General features: G+C 39.0%; 1 long non-coding RNA gene across 3 annotated transcripts in view; it reads right to left on the bottom strand.

Annotated features, from left to right (window-relative positions):
• LOC121091295 overlaps positions 1-13,189 on the bottom strand; it is a 32,315-nt gene that overhangs the window by 18,442 nt on the left and 684 nt on the right. Inside the window, exons 2-4 of one of the 3 annotated variants that reach the window (XR_005828886.1) lie at positions 12,618-12,748; positions 9,986-12,357; positions 1,012-7,969 (exon numbers count right to left, since the gene is read on the bottom strand). This is a non-coding gene — a long non-coding RNA (uncharacterized LOC121091295). Of the gene's footprint in view, positions 1-1,011; positions 12,358-12,617; positions 12,749-13,189 lie in introns of those variants that run through there. The other 2 variants (XR_005828885.1, XR_005828884.1) reach the window with 2 other exon arrangements.

Genomic DNA, 13,189 nt, shown 5'->3' on the forward strand with positions numbered 1-13,189 from the left:
GTCATTTGACTTCTCACTTGCATAATCACTTGACCTGAACCCGTGTGTGAATTAGATACAGGCACGGTACGAACAAGTACAGCTCATCTGCATCCACAAAAGCTCAATTTGCATGAATGGCCATTGCAAACGAGCAGGTCCATTTGCCATACAGCTCTACGTACCTCCACGGGCTCCTTCAGCACTTACGTACTTTCAGGATCTGATCCTGTAAATCTACCTGTTTCTTCAGATGAATGCTCACCTTTCTTTATAAGCACACATTCCCATTTATGTGGACTGCCATTCCTCCTTTTTCTGATGCCTGTATTAAGATACCCCTTGACTGCCAAATTAACTTTCTTAGTAGTTTTCAGACAAATTAATTTGAGTTTCAAATGTCTGACTGACTTGCAGAACTGTCTCAGAGAAAAACAAAGGGCGGCCGCAAAATTTCCACATAGAGAAACAAGATTTGAAAATGCAACTCTACTTGTTTTGCCCATGCTGCAGTGACTTCTAGAACTCGCAACTACCAGAAGAATTTAAAACGTTAATAAACCACAAACATCCATTTCCTATGGCTTTCCACTCATAAGGCTAAGATAGGAAAGCAAATATTTAAGGAACAATGACAGAAAAGAGTACATTTTTAAGATAACTGTAAAAACAGTAGAAGTAGACGTAAGAAAATAAACAAGGTTATATCATTTTGTATTTTCAAGAAAGAAGCTATTCATGAAGTATGGAGGAAAGAAGAAGACTGTATTTTATCCCTCCCCTCATGGGGCTTTTAAATATACACAACATATCGCAAGCTCTGGGAATTTTCAAAAAGAATAATGCAGCACATAAGCAGTAATAACATTCAGAGCCTCTGAATATTTCCCTAGCTCATCTCCAAGCACACATTCCAGCGTAAAGATCTGTGCTTTGAGCTTCATTCAGAAGACACACAGAATGCTGAGGCACTTTGTACAGCTATTATCTGAAAAGTCTGACCCCGCAACAAATGACACTATAGAAGAAAGCTAAATTATCAAAACTTTATTTCAGCATTGTATGCTCAACAGGGTGTTTTGCATATCTGACTAAGCAGCCAATTTGCTGCTAGGTAAGCAAAGAATTTCTGATTCTGTTTGTACAGTGCTGAACTCTAGCACACAAGAGGGTGAACTGTGAATATTCTGTGAAGCTCATTTGATTAAATCACTATTTTTGTAATAGCATTTCTGTAAAGTAAAAGCACTTCCATTTAACCAAATGTCAATGTTGCTTTAACAGAAATGGGAATACATGATCCATATAAAGAAAAACAAACATACAGGGCCTAGACAGCCTGTTTCTTTTTGAAGTGAAGTCTTTTTATGCTTAGCAAATGACAAATCCTTTTTGGTATTTCAATATTTAATATCCACCGCTTACTCCTAGGTTTGCTTTTGATGTATTTAAAAAAAAAAAAACATGTCATTTTCCAAGGCCTAGAATAGTAGTACTGCACTAAGTACGGATAGCAATTAGTAACTAGAAATCTTTCCTCTCTTTTTCTACTCAAATCTTTTCTGTCCCCTCAAGCATTTTTTTCACTCTGAAAACACTTGCAAGATTTTGCTGGGTCCACTATTGGCAGTTTGCCCCTCAACCACTACAGCACTCTGGGACCATGTGGATGGGGAAGATGTATTTCAGGCACTTGGCCCACTGACTCACTCTTCAATGTACCATCTGATACAATTACGCTTCTATCTGTTGTCTCTTAAGGTTCAAGATTCAGCAATGAAACCTTGATCCCTTATGTTGCATCACCCAGGATAAAAAAAGATCAGAGAAGTGAATAAAAATATAATTGGGCTTGTTAGTAAAGAACAAGTCCAGAGAAGAAAAGCTAAGACTTATCTTTGTAACAGATCTCTTCAAGTGTATAGGCACTTCACAAAAAGGAAGGCTGAAAAGGGATAAAATTCCTCCCTCTACATACCTAACGGATAAGTATCAGAGCAGCAATGCTATTTCATCTAAGAGATGCTGTGACTCCAAGGATACAGCCAAACCACCATGAAAAAGTTAAGATGTCTTGTATCCACGAGAGGCTTTTGAACAGCCTCTGCATCTTCCCCAGTCCTGTTTCCAGTTTAAGGCCACTGAACTTTGCCATGCTGATCACACCTCCCTCTAGGAATAGATTTTCAGACACATTTATCATCCAGAGACCCTTGTTGAGGGGAAAAAACTGCAGCTACTTATTACTGTCACTTCGGTCACATAAATACTGGATGGAAAGAACGAGCTAAGTAACTCTACAGAAAATAATCTAATGGTTGCAGAGAGATTACAAGGTGAACATGAATCAACAGTGTTTATTTTGATGGCAGTGCTGCACTTCATGCGGATCAAAGACAAATATAGCCCAGGTTTCAGCTGGAGCACAGCACCCTGCTTTGGAACGTTGTGCCTTAAGAAAGGGGTGTATCTAATACACACTATATACAGAAAGCCAGTAAGAATGATCAGATGTTCAGTAAATAACCTACAAGGAAGGGCTGAAGAGACAGAGGAGGCTGGCCTGAAAAAGTGACCACAAAGTCTGTAAGTACTTTAAATAAAGTGTTTGAGGGGGAAGGGGGGGGGGGGGGTGTCAAAAAAAAAAAAAAGAAAGAAAGAAAAGGGAAATACTTTTTTTCTTTTTCCCAGCCCATATGAGAAGAAATGGGTTTACACCGCAGCAAGAAAGATTCAGGTTACATGTTTTGACCAGCAAGAATGGCAAGGAACTAGAGCAAATTACTGGGGGAGCAGAAAGGTCAGTATTATTTACTTCCAACAGCAGCCTACATAAACATCTGTTAGGAAGAAAGTTACGTGTAGCTGACCCTGCCCTGAAAAAGTATGGACTAGATGTCGCCTTCTGTACTTATGAGTCAATGTTTGATTAGTTCATATTCTATCATTATTTATTTCTTTTACTCTAACGTCTATAAAGTCTAGCCACTGACTCATGCCTAGTCCTGGGATAGGATAAATGTGTGACAGTAATTCCACAAAATGCACAAAAAAGAAATACAAGAGGCAACAGCAGAGTAAGACAAGGCAGGGAGGCCCAAAGAAACAGCAAGACACCAGTGACAGTCCCAACAGCACATCGAATAAGAATTCTGAAAACTTTTGCAGTCATCACAGTAAAGGAAAATTAAGGGTTATTTAGAAGGGGTTTTTTTACAGGATACTCCTCCTTGTACGAAAATCATGGTTTTAAATGCAACATGCAGTCAACAGAGGCTGGGCACACTATATCAAGCAAAACTAGCAGCTGACTAAGGAGAGGTGATGAGAAATAAGGCAGGGCAGGATCCGAGATAAGGAAAAACACTTCTTATTGAAAGCAAGAGAGCAGAGCACAAGAAAGGGATGAAATAACAAACCACCATTCTGTACAAGACCCTCCGCAGCATCACTCTGTGTGGATGATAAAACACGATGAAATTTGTCAAGTTAGAGAAAACAATGTTGGAAGGAGTGATTAATTAAATGATGAGATGCTGCCTAAGTTTTCTCATGTGCAGATGGCCAAGGACCTCATCATTTAAGATTTCATGTAGAAAGAAATATGGAAGTTTTCAGAGAAAAATCTTATTTCAAAGATGATGCCCAATTTTAATTTGCATGATAAGCAAATAAGACTGTTTGATCTGCTGCTTCACTAAAGACAGTGAAGGAAGACTGGCAGAGGAAGCGAATCACCAGTTTAACTGTGTGATGCGTACGCTGATGCCTCATTTACACAGCCACCTTCAGAAAGGCTAAATGAGATTTTAAATTGTGACAGAAAACAGAACTAGGTAACACCAGAACTTCTGGTATGACCACTAGTTTCACGCTTATGCAAAGCGAGAGACGAAGAAGCAACATGACAACTACAGTCTTTGATTATATACAGAAAAACAACCATGACACGGTAAGGAAGCACCTAAGAAGGTGAGAAAAGGACTGGTGGCAACCAGCCACAGATGCCACAGGAAAAATGAAGTCCAAGAGCATAACTGCTAGTGGCAGCAGCAAGATGACGAAGGAAACCTCTGCTTCTAGCCAGTGGAGAATCTTGGTCTTCTTGTTAGGGAATAAACATGTTTACACTTGCTTTGCACCCCATTATACATTGTAGACTGACCAGTGTTAAGTAGATTTAAGAGAATGGGACATCATAACCTCTTCCGCTCTGAGATAAAGCTCAGTTTTTGACTTAACATCACTACAGCTGCTCATGAATCACAACCTCAAATGGTTTATCATCTGCAAACGGGTGTTACGGGACTGTTCTGTCGGATGACTGAGCCATCTACTGAATTTAGCCGTAACACTACACGTTAACCCCGAATGTTCACCAGCCTCACCCACAGAAAGCACCAACACCTTCTTGTTTTCCAGGGGACTGTTTTCACGTATAATTTAATGAAAGGTGGAAGTATCACATAAACCTCAAGCAGTGGAATGGGATGTATACCAGTAAACTTTAAAATGCATTAAATCTATCTGGAGGACTGGGAACAAGACAATCACATCACCATTTATATATTCCTACACAATTAAAGCAAAATCTTTTGTTCAGATCACAGGACTCAGCTGTGTCAATTGAATTGCTCTGATTGAACTAATTGAATTTCAGTTGCTCCTCAAATCTGGTTTTGAACAGTTTTGTATGACATTCAAAAGACTGAAGACTTCCTTTATAAATCAAGTGTGTGTGTGGAGGGACAACAAATGATCTGGCTGTTACCCAGAAAATAACAAACATGTAATGTATTTTACTGGAGCAGCATACAAGTTTTATCTTTCAGTCGAGGCCTCCGTTTACTAGGGTGGTGCACGAAGCGCTTCCCATGCTTTAAGGTCCTCCTTCCTCATGGAAGGAGGTAGGGACCCTCACTCTGCAGGCTACTCAAGTAAAACTGAACACTACTTATCCACGTCCTCCTTCACCCCTGTAGCTACTATTGCATCAGCAGACACAAAATGTACCTGAATTACAGCTTTACAGGACAGAGCGCGGGGATTACTTGTAAAACTCCTGCTTTTCCCACCCAGAAACTCCCTACCCACCTAGGAGGAAAAACAATGCCGCCACAAGGGGATTACGATTCTCAATTATTTCCAGAGAAACATTTATTTAATTAAATTTTAATTAAATGCCAGGCTAGATCTCATGGCTGATGTCTACCAGCAGCTTCTGTACAAACTTGCTGATTGTTCTTTATTCTCCCTGCAGAAGCGGAACTGTAAGCAGCTTATGAGCCAAAACCAAAGCACTCACAAAGCCAATGGCAGCAACTCCATTAACTCCACCAGCCAGGCCATCGCATCCAGTGTGCGCCTCCTATTCAGCACCAACGCATCACCCTTATGCCAGTATATCGTGTCCACTTTAAAGGCATCAACAGTGAAGGAACCCTGCTTTGTAACTTTCTAAAAAGGCCCGTCTACTTTAAAATTAATTTGGTTTTGATAACAACTTCCATGCCATGGAATTTGCTTCCTTCCCTCTTCTTCCCTTCCTTCTGTCTCTGAATAAAAAAAAGTATCCATGTATTCTCATACAAGTCAAGTCTTCAATTTGTTAATTTAACATTTCCTTTTCTGCCTCTGCATCTTAGAAGTAGCTGCATCTATTTTTATAACTAACTGGGCATAAAAACCCACAAACTTGAAGACTAGCCTGCATGTCTAAGAAGGACCAAGTCCTTTGGGTGAGCAGGAAAGGTGACTTTACTGCAGCTCAACTTACTCACCGTAAAAATGGACATGAGACCTCCTACTAGTTTGTACATCTCATGGACTTTATTCAGTTATAAATGATGCTATGATTATTTGTAGTTATCAATCCATTGGCTGGCTTTGTCTCTGGCTCAGTGAGTTTTTTAACCATTACAAGAATTGCAAAACCCTCTTTCAGAGCGCTGGCTAAATAAGGAGTTTCGTATCCTATCACCAGCTGTGACTGACCTCCAAGTTTAACTATGAAACTATTTGTCAATGGGCAAAAAAAAAAATGATGGGAGGTACAACACACCATACCTTTACATTAGGCAGAAAAATTAAGAAGCACAAAGAAAAGCAATGAAACTAAAGGATTATTAAACTCAGATAACCTACTCTGGAAACTGTGAAGACCTGATTGCTAAGGAAGAAGTCGGAGATCTGCTAATCTGCTTTTACACCAGCTGAAACTGTAGTTTTCATTTTAGCACTAGAACTATTTTGTTTCCTTGGCTTTAAAAGGAGATTATTTAATTTTTTTAAAAAATAATCAGTTTTTACCCTGCCTTCCGTATTGGAAAGGTGTTTGAAGATGGCACAGAAAAAGCTTTAAACTACAATTTTTGGGCTTGGGGGTTTCATCATAAAAAAAAAACACAAACAAAACAAACAAAACAATCACCACAACCTTCAAGCAAAAATAAATGTTGTAGAGAATGTTAATTTTTAACAGCATTTTCAAAAGTGCAATGTGACTCTCATTCCATAAACTTATAGCCATCTATAACAAAGAAAATATGCATAACATTGCCACAAAAAAGAAAAAAAGGTCACTTTATTAGGGCTGAGCCCCAGTGCAGACATATACATGCCAGATGTAAGCTACAAAACTATACTACTTAGCATTGCTGCATTTACTGTCAGGACGTGCTTGGGAGCGGTACAGCGCGTCTCTTCCTGCCCTGTAGTACAGTTCAATCCTATAGTAGGACTACTATAGGACTCAATTTGTGGCTGTAGGAATTGTACCACAGCAGTCACCAGGAGCAGTCAGGGATGCTTACAGAATGTTTTCAAGAAATAGCTAACAATCTTGTGATAACTTTGTGCACTGGAATTTCTGATTCCCTCTTCACGTCTCTCCCAAATCAAGCCAGAAAGCCTTTGTTCAAGAATGCCAAACAAGCTGCAGGAGGCAAGTTTTTAAGAAACGGGAGGTGGAAATGACAAAACGGAAGCAACAGGCAAATGAGAGGTTGAGAAAAGCAAGCCTGGCAGTTCTTCGAGGTGGATAAGGAAGACTCAATGAAACTAGGAAGGCTGTATATGTCTCCATACATGTCACTGACACGCAGAACAGCTAGGAAGGAAGCCAAGTATTCTCTTAAATAGGACAAAATAATTATTTCTACTGCACAGATGAAATTTTATTATCTGCTAATGCAGATGTTGGGGCTAGGCAGTTAAATAGACTGCCCTGACTATAAAAATCAGAGTACCTGAATTCCAGACCTGTCTTTGACACTAGACTGATGCAGGACCTTTTGCAATTCACTTCAACAATTTTGGATGGAAACTACACTTACCAAGTGCTAGGAAAGTGAGCTTCAATGACACATTAGTGAGAAAAAAATAATATTTTGGGGTTAGTACTTCAGAAGTACCCCACTTCCCAGTGAAAGATTTTTCTCATTTGAACTAGAAATTTATATTTTAAAAAAGCCTGGATCTAGCAAAACATTCCTTATCCCTTGTCCCTCAAAATTTTTCAAGAGCTTCTCACTCCCTAATTCCATTTTGAATCAAATCTGAAATGTTCCATTCAACATAACTGGAAACAAATATTAATAAATGAAAAGTCTGACCTACAGTTTAAGGAATGGCAAATAGAAGGTATTAACACAGCAAGAAGTACTGAAACAAATTAATTTATTATTGATACAAAACCTTGTGTAATGAAAGCGCAAAACCAGAAGGTGGTTTTTTATGTTTGTGTTTTTTTATTTATGTTTGAGTGTTGGGGTTTTTTCTTGCCCGAATTTAAAAGGTTTTAGTTATTATGAGACTAACGCAGTCCCTCCAGATCCCTGCCCTTTCACTGCTACTTACAGAAAACACAAAACAAAATCTTACCACCTCCAATTCCAAAATTCTAGCCCAGCCTGAACACTTTAGGAAACCCTGGGAAGCTCTGGTGACAGCGTGAGACCTTGCAGGAACTGCGCCATCCATGTATGCTGGCCTGAAGTTGGAAAGCAGAACAAGGTATGACACTTCAGCTGCTGCCACCTTTATCACTTACACTACGACCAGTAGAGTGCTGGACAGATTTTTTTACTACTGGCAGAAGTTACTACAGCAGCTGCACCGGTAATTACACTAGTAACTATGTCCCATGAATCACATTCCTCTTGAAGTCCCCTGCCCAAGAACTGTCCTCACTTTCATCTTCACTACTTAAAACTGTCAGACTTGAAAGCTCCCACATCCACTGCAGCAAGTTTTGTAGAATACACTCTTTCTACAGCAAGTGCTTCTTATTTTGAGCGCAAGAAAGAAACACACTCCATTCTTCCAAAGTACTTCTGCTGAATCAAAACCTAATAACTCTGTAAAGTATAAAAACTACAAGCACATTTCCTTTTTTCCCCCCCCGAAGAGAGCAGAACTGGTCAAATGGTCCCAAAAGTTTTCTTAAGAGTCCTAGTGGGACAGTAAGGTTACTGTACTTTGAACTACATTCATGCTGCTGGTGTGCACACCTTGTAAAAACCTGACATTGTGTTACTGTTGCTTCAAGTTACTCAGACAAACTGCCATAAAAACAAAACCCAAAACACCTTTCTATTTATACCAACACACACTCAGATTTGGCAAGAATCGCCAAATTTTCTATTTTGAGTCCTCCAAACATCTCTCGTCATCTTCAGGAACAGCTAAATTAGTCCTGCAAACTCTTTTCAATAAACCTCATTTAATACAGTTTCATTTTGACACCACCATTCACTGTATTTTCCACCCTAGTTACAAAATCCACTAACACACATTTTTAGTCTCTGAATTCTTTATGTAACCTTACACTTTTTATACTAATAATTGTCATTTCTTTCCCACCTCTGATTTTGTGTTTATTTTGCCATACCACAGCTGAGTTTATCAGCTTTTTAAAAGTAATTTTATCATGAGTTTTGCAAGAATCTCTGAAGTTCTTTTCCTACTTCTGTGCTGACCCACTCACAGATTTATGACAGGTTAAAAAAAAAAAAAAAAGTGCTGATTTCCCACTCTCCCTCTTGTCACACATCTTAACAGGTTATTCTATTTTGATTCTCTACAACGTACTCAGGAAAGCTACATGGCCTGCTCATTTGACTTCAAAATTACGCTAGTTCTTCAATTTAGGGTTTTTTTCATTTCGCCCACAAATTACCCCAAAGATTTATCTAGCAATTAAGATAATCCATAATATTGTTGGTTTACAGTGTCTAATTAATGAGATTTTACAAAAGTTCTGAAGTTGATCATGGAAAAAACAGCTTGTAAAAGGAAGGCCAACAATAGTAAGAATGGCTGAATATTCAAAATAAGTGATACGTATTATAAGCCACTGGAACTAACAGAATGAGTTGTTAAATTCTGTCCAGTAAAATCAAATATCAAAGCCATAAAAAAGCAAACTTGTTTGTAATGGTGTCATCCTCCTTCATAATAAAATGATTGTTTCAGAAAAGAAATACATATAAATTTGCCAGTTTACATGAGAAATTGCCTGATTATCTAAAGAACACCAAAAAATAAACTTAATATACTCTTCAGCATCCTTTTCACAAAGAGAGACCATATACAGTGCATTTCCTGGTTTAAAAAAAAAAATCAAAACAAACCACCCTCCAAAACTCATGTAAAACTTGTCCTAAAAGCACACCAACTACAACAACCAGTTTTGGTAGGAAATAAACTGTCTCTGACAAACAGAAACTGGGGCAGCAGGGGGGGGGGCATGCTTCAAAAGACTTGCAAAAAACTATTTAAACTATTTTAAAAATTAGTGTACAAGTTCTGGAAGGTTTATCGATGTATATATTGAGCAGTCTATTCTTGCAGACCCACAAAAAAATGTGTGGAACAATTTCCTCCCCTGTTCTGTTATTTACAAATTTCCAGGCTCTGCTGGTATGCCTGATATTGTGTGAATAAAAAGGTAAATAATATCCTACACTCAACTCTGAGGGGGGGAGGGAAATGTTTTGAGACATACCAGAAGTATTCACCTTTTCTTCTCCTCCTAATTTGCTAACTTAAAACAGCTGCCTCCCATTCTATGCATTGCTTTAAATAACTTTTCTTCATTTCTTGTCTGAGCTTCCCAGTGGAGTATCAATCCCTTACTCGAAACACTGCTGGAAAACAGAATATTGTGACACAAACATGGAGTATTCACAAGCAATTAATGCTGAAACCAATGGAATCACTCACACGCCAGAGCAATTATACACCAGCCCCAGAAGCAAGCACTGAAAAACATATTGTTTTGAACTTGCCAAAACTCCCTCAAAGGACTGATTACATTTTAAAAAACCGAGCAATAGGCAAGAACCCTTCTGGGTTTAGACTTGACCATGCAGTTTACACCTTGCTAACCACTACTGGGGAGATTTAAACAACTGAACAACAGACAACAGGCCTGACAACTGACATCCAACCCTCTGAAAATGGCCATAAGCTCCAGAGCTTATTCATCCAATGTCTTGAGCTTTTTTTTTTTTTTTCTTTTGCCTATAGCACTCTTCTATTGATTTTAAGGGTCTCAAAGCATAAGATTGTGTTGTCAGAAAATGTATATGGTTTACCAATGCTCATTTTTGTTCCTTTTCCACAAAATTCCTGGATAGCAGCAATTAATACTGTTCCAAATTGCCCTTAATGACCATCTTCCAGCTATGCTGGCAGGTGGGGAAGTTAAGGGCAGGAAGAGGGACAATTTAAGAACAAATTTTCACTTTCCAGTTACTGTATCTACATACACAGAAATGACTGAAGACTTCGATGTTACACAAAACATGAAGGAATGCATTGTCCGGATGCAGCATGGACAAACAAGATATCAGCAGATCTACAAAGGAGTATTATAAACCACAAAAAACAATCAGCAGCTCATTTCAGCAAACGCTCAGCTATTCAACAATTTTACTCATAGAACACAGTAGGATTTCACACATGATGCATACACTTTATGTATAGGAGCCCTTCATTCAAAACTTGTGTTAATGCAAGGCTGCAGTATTCACGTTAAAAAAAAAAAAAGCAAATAAACCATGCATAACAAAATATAAAGTGTGGATGAAATCACCCGATTGGCCATATTGCAGTTACACTAAATAGTCTGTAAAGCTTGATCAGAAAATACCTGGAAAATAATCATATAGAAGCACATGAAAACCTAACACAGGCTCAGCCATAACTGAAGTTTCCATAGCGAGTGTTTTTAGTATTTCAGATTTCGGCCCAGGATTCTGACGTATGATCAGCTTCAGCTGCAAACCTGCATTTAGAACCTCCTTTGCATAGAGATAACAACAGATCTCTTTTAGGCAATGAAGAAATTGGACAAAAATGTGAACCATGTACAAAAAATCAAACATTAACTGTAGTGATTATAACAATTACTCACAATATTAACTTCTTTGTACTTGAGCTTTAAAAAACAGAACATACAGATAAGGATGGAGAATATTTTCATCTTCCAACAGGAGACTGACCAGGGATCCTATAGAGCAGCTTCCCACTATTGTAAGCAGGGCTCAGACTGCTTTTGCTGCTCCGCTGTTAAGGACTCCGACAAGGCAGGATTCCATACACTGTGTCAGTATACAGTATTTCTAATCAATGACATCTACGACAGACAGTTGACAGCTTTATTCATAGAAACACATAATAAAAATTCCTCACCTAAGAGCTAGTATGGCTTCATCAAAATGTAAACAGTTTCTCCCTCTATTAAAAAGAGCAAAATTGGATCCTCATTTTAAATGGCATCATCATATCCATTTTTAAATCCAACTTACTTTTTTTTGGTATCCTGAGAGTATTAGTACAGTGACACGGGTTTTTTTTTGTTGTTGTTGCTGTCTGTTTAAGAGCAGCTGTACTCCACAAAGACATTATTTAAAATTTATTTACCGTTGTGATAGGATGCTTAGGTATTTGGCCTATGGAACATTTCCATTCATTTTTAGTCCTCCAAACAGTTCTCAAGACATCTCAAACCCTTGCAATACAAGCAGCGCGCATGTGAATGGGGCAGAGGGAAAATCAACGAGTTTCAACATTTAATTTTGGTTTCGAACTTCGAATAAGTTTCCCCCAATAGTTTTCAGGGCGGCGTTTTCTACTTCATGTGAATAGAACATACAAGACATTCTTTCTTCTGAGAAAACAAAGGAAAAAGTATCTCTGTATTCTCAGATTTTTTTAAAAGTTATAACAGTGTAGTTAATACACTTTAATTTAGTTACTTTGTTTCCATGATAAAAGTTCTTTTCCAAAGGTCTTCACCTGTGCCATGAAAACAAATCCCAGACCAAAATTTCCTTTGTGAAGCCTCAGCCCAGGGGCCACCTTTGTCCATACCTGTAAAGGAGAATTTAAAACAGAGCTAAAATAAAATTCACCCTGATCCTGAAGTCCTAAACACTTTGAAAAGTCTGCACTCTAGAACTACTGCAGTAACTTCTATTACACCGAAACCAGCGCCACAGAACAATAAATAGTGACTCGTCTACACCACAGACAAAACCAAAATCCAATGGCTCTAACAGCTAAATCATGAGGCCCTAAACCACCACAAAAATATTTAGCCTGTTAGAGAATACCAGTGGTACACTTTTTACCTGAAGCTGGATCCAGCTTGACCCTTGTCCCAGCTCAGACTCTCTCAACCAAACTCGTGCTTAGCTGCCAGCTGCGTTCATTACAGCTTATCTGCAGGCGACACGGGTATTAGAAGCATCTCCATCCTGCACTGCAAAATATTTTGACAAGTCAGTCTTCCAGCAATTCTCATCTTTTTGTTGATTCTGAGCATCAAATGTTTCAAATGACTCCTGGGGATTTTTAAAAGCCCTGTCTTTTCCAACCACCTGAGGTGAAGGCAAGGTTAACAAGTCCATCAAAACTCCAGCGACTCGGTCATGAAGGGGCAAGAAGGAGTCTCGCCGAGCGAATGAAGCTCATTTTACCTATCGCCTGCTACGCCTAACAAAAACGGTGCCCTGTGTTTGACAGAGCCAGTCACAAGTACACGCAGAGGAGCGAGCGTGGGGGTTTGCTGCTGTCAGAGCGCTAGCGGATCCGATACCTGCCACAGCCAGCGAGCCCTGCCAGGGCACAGCTGGCACCTCGTTCCAGAAGCCCGCCTGGCAAAAGGTAGAGGAGAACGAATATACCTTCTGCTGGCAACACA

This window comes from Falco naumanni, chromosome 7 (assembly GCF_017639655.2).
Source record: "Falco naumanni isolate bFalNau1 chromosome 7, bFalNau1.pat, whole genome shotgun sequence".
Lineage (NCBI taxonomy): Eukaryota > Metazoa > Chordata > Aves > Falconiformes > Falconidae > Falco > Falco naumanni.